This window comes from Cebus imitator, unplaced genomic scaffold (assembly GCF_001604975.1).
Source record: "Cebus imitator isolate Cc_AM_T3 unplaced genomic scaffold, Cebus_imitator-1.0 Scaffold434, whole genome shotgun sequence".
NCBI classification, from domain to species: Eukaryota; Metazoa; Chordata; class Mammalia; order Primates; family Cebidae; genus Cebus; species Cebus imitator.
In genome coordinates, this window is record NW_016107749.1 from 1,876,196 (window position 1) to 1,880,385 (window position 4,190).

The 4,190-nt window shown below is 49.2% G+C and overlaps 1 pseudogene across 1 annotated transcript; it reads right to left on the minus strand.

The window, feature by feature from the left end:
• Positions 1-1,636: 1,636 nt before the first annotated feature.
• LOC108290451 lies at positions 1,637-3,128 on the minus strand (annotated as a pseudogene). Its single transcript, XR_001819582.2, has one exon. The product of XR_001819582.2 is annotated as an ATP-dependent RNA helicase DDX19A-like (transcript).
• Between the last annotated feature and the right edge of the window lie 1,062 nt (positions 3,129-4,190).

Genomic DNA, 4,190 nt, shown 5'->3' on the forward strand with positions numbered 1-4,190 from the left:
TATTTTCTTACTGGCAAATATTTGTTATTAGTCCACTGGGAAAACTGATTGGAATTGGGGATCACCTTGTATTTGGGCATTTTTGGTAGATGTGCTCATGTTTTACAAACTGTGGCTTCCAGTACATCCTCCTCATAGGAAACTGACATTTTTATCAATTTTCCTCTCTTCCACAAGGTGGTGCTGCACACGCACCTAAAACAACCACCATTTCTAGTTCCTAGGATCCTAGTGCAGAAGAGGCAGAGGGGATCTGCTTAGCCCTTGCTTTGCAGGAGGCAGACAGGAGCCCAGAGTGTTCACCAGGGCTCTTTGACATGATGGTATTAAAATTCACTCCAATAGCTATTACTTATCAAGCACTTTGTGTATACCAGGCTCTTTACACAGTTTATTTTATTATTTTTTTGAGATGGGGTCTGGCTCTGTCACCCATGCTGGAGTATGTGGCACGATCTCAGCTCACTGCAACCTCACCTCCCAGGCTCAAGTGATTCTCCCACCTCAGCTTCCTGAGTAGCTGAGACTACAAGTATGCACCACCACACCAGGCTAATTTCTGTATTTTTTTTTTGTAGAGATGGGGTTTTGCTATGCTGCCCAGGCTGGTCTCAAACTCCTGGGCTCCAGATATCCACCTGCCTTGACCTCCCGAAGTGCTGGGATTAGAGGCATGAGCCTCTGCACCCAGCCTCTTTTCACAGCTTAGTTCCCATAATCCTCATCAGACTCTGTGATGTAAGTTCACACCATATTACATTATGAGGAAATTGAGTCTCAGAAAGATGACGTGACCTGCCCAGAGTCACACAGCAAAGAAGTAGACAAGCTGTGATTCTTCTATTTTTTCTTTTTTTCTTTCTTTTTTTTTTTAGATTAGGGAGGCCAGACAGACAAGCTGATTCAAACCCAGGATCCCTGATTCTAAATGCCAGAGGCTTACCCACAACATTGTCCAAGCAAGGCTTGGAGAATACAGAAATGAATAAGGCAGCCCCATTCTATGGGCAGCTTGTTATGTGTCTTCTCTACTGGGAATCTTCAGGGTGAGATGCTCGTGGTCCCAGGGTCTAGCACAGAGCGTGGCACACAGTGGGGCCTCAGTGAATGTTGGCACACAGTGGGGCCTCAGTTAATGAATGAATGACACCATGTTTCCTGGGAGGCATAAGCACTTCCTGTACCCTTCTGCTTGTCCCATCGAGGCTTCTATCAAGGGTCCCCACCTTTGAGTATAGTGGCTCAACCACAGTGGACCATCCCAAAGGTCCTCTCTGGCTCCGCATTGCAGACATTCTGTGCATGGAGGCATGGGACCTCTTTCCTGAGGTGCGTGCTTCTTCATTTACCCCAGAGTTTCTTAACATTTTGGAGTCTTGTGCACGCCAGAGGAGGTGATGAATGCAAGGGGCCCTTTCTCTAGAAAACATGTTTATGCTTATATTCTGCATGCAATTCCAGGGGCTTCCTGAAAATTTCTTTTTCCAAAATGCAAAATTTTCCTTCTATTGCCCCCATCATTTGCACACATTTTTGTCAAGTCCAAACATAATTTGAAGTGAGGTAGGCAGTTTCTCTCTCCTTGTGCTGTTGTCCTGGGGGTGATGTCATTGGCACCAGTGGCTGGTGGAGCTTCTCAGTTGGCTATTTTCTCAATCTTGTCCAAATCATCTGTGTCCAATCTTTCCATCTTCTTATGAAAATGCCCCTGGATTCCATTCAGAACGTTCATGCTGTGCTTGGTGTTCACCATGTTCACTGCCAGTCCCCTCCTGCCAAAGCGGCCTGTGCATCCGATCCAGTGCAGGTAGGTCTCGTTGTCAGGGTTCCCGTCCTTGTCCATGGGAAGATCAAAGTTGATGACGAAAGACACTTGTTCAACATTGATCCCACAGGTGCACACGTTGGTGGTCACCAGAACCCTCTCTTTGCCCTCTCGGAAGTGCTCAGTCACCGCAGCCCTCTGCTCCACCATCATCTCCCCACTCAGCAGAGCCACCTGGTGGCCTTCTTTTGAGAGCTCTGCTGCCAGCCAGCTAGCGGTTTTGCCAGTCTGGCAGAAGATCATGGCTTGAGCAATGGTGTGTAGAGGTTACGCAGGGCCTGGAACTTCTCATCTCTGCTGCTGCACAGGATGTATTACTGCTTGATGGTGTCCAGGGTCTCTTCCTAGTGCTTCAGTTTGATAACGTTTGGGCCTGGGACCACTTTCTGGGCAAATTTCCACACAGAGTCTTCAAAGGTGGCGGGGAAAAGCAGCATCTGGCAGTTCCTGGGCAGCATCCTCTGGATGCGGATGCTCTGATCCTGGTGGCCCTGAGTGGCTATCATGACGTCAGCCTCATCCAGAACAAACACCTTGATTTTCTTGGGATCAATGAACTTGAGCTTGGAGCACCAGTCCAGCACGGTCCCAGGGGTGCCAATGACAATCTGCTCACTGGTCTTCTGGACTCTTTCCAATTTATTGCCTCGAACAGCACAGGCAAGCTTCAGTTCTTTGGCAGATGGGTAAAATGTGCCCCTCTCCTCAATCGCTTTTCCTGTTTGAAGCACCAGCTCATATGCTGGGGAGAGGCACAGACACCGGGGTATCTGTCTGCTGGGTCAACTCGGCTGAGCATGGCCAGGAGAAAGGCAGCTGTTTTACCAGTGCCAGACTGAGACTGGGCAATCAGGTTCTGTGGGGGTTCAGCAAGCATCATGGGTAATGCATTCTCTTGTATCTTGGATGGTCAGTGGGAGCCCATAGCATGGACTCCCTGGAGAAGCTGTGGTTTCAGCCAAAGTTCTTCAAAAGACTTCACCGAGTACGGGGCGGGGGGAGTTTGGATCCTACTGCGGGACTTCCACGTGGTTTGTGTTATCCACAAGGTTGCTTCTGATCAGCTTGTTGAGTAAGGACTGGGCAGCGCTGTCCTCTTTCTCCCTTCATCTGTTTTCTCGGCAGTGGTACTGGTTTTGATAATACCATCGGTGTCTGCTTTGACTTTCTCTTCCTTGATCTGCAAATTGGTCATCGACTTTATAGCCGCTTCCTGTTCATCCACCGCCAGGGCCCACGAGTCGGTGGCCATAGTCCCGGACAAGGGAGACCCACTTGTGAAAATATGAACCGCACCACATCCCAACGCCCTTTTTTTTGGGGGGGGGGGCTGTGATATCAATTTATTGCAGCTCCAATCTGAATCCACTCCTACTCACACCCCGATTCTCAGGGGCTTGGGGAAGGCCACCCAACTAGGGGCCCTGTCCCCACCAGACCCTGGACGTGGGAATCTTTCCCAAGCAGGGGTGCTGTCCTTCTTGGGGGCTCCCACATCTCTCCCAGGCCTGTCCGAGCTCTGCGCAGGGCTGGCACGTGGCTATTAAGAATCTTTTCTGTGGGGCTATATGCAGTGGTCATGTCTGTAATCTGAGCATTTTGGGAAGTCAAGGTGGGTGGATCACTTGAGGTCAGGAGTTCAAGACCAGCCTGGCCAACATGGTGAAACCCCATCTCTACTAAAAATACAAAAGAATTAGCCAAGTGTGGTGGTGGGTGCCTATAATCCAAGCTGCTTGGGAGGCTGAGGCAGGAGAATTGCTTAAACCAGGGAGGCAGAGGTCGCGGTGAGCCGAGATTGCACTATAGCACACCAGCCTGGGTGTCAGAGTGAGACTCTGTCTCAAAAAAATAAAAGAAAGAATTTCTGCTGTGGAAGATGCTTATTTTTTTATTTTTCAAAATTTTTATTAGAGATGGAGGGGCATCTCCGTATGTTGTCCAGGCTGGAGTCAAACTCCCAGGCTCAAAGGATCCTCCGCCTCATTCAGCCTCCTGCATAGCTGGGATTACAGTGCATGCCACCATGTTTGGTTTCTCCTGTGGAAGATTCTTGAGAACCAAAAGACATCCTAAACAAGAGTCCCATCTCAAACCTTTTTCCTGAATTTCAACTGTGCATCCTGCTGGGTGTTAAGGGATACTGTTGGAAAAATCAGCAGCCTTCAGATCAATCAGAAGGGAGCCCTGGGGCAGCAGGGCACCTGGTCAACAGCTTCTGAGGTCTCAAGCCACACAGGGGACTGGGATCTGAGTGCTTCCCACCTCCCCAGTAAGCCTGCAACTTTTTCTTCCATCTGGCCCCCATTTTAGAGCCTTGCATCAGTTTCTCAAAGAGAAGTCTGTTTAATCCTGAATTGCTTCT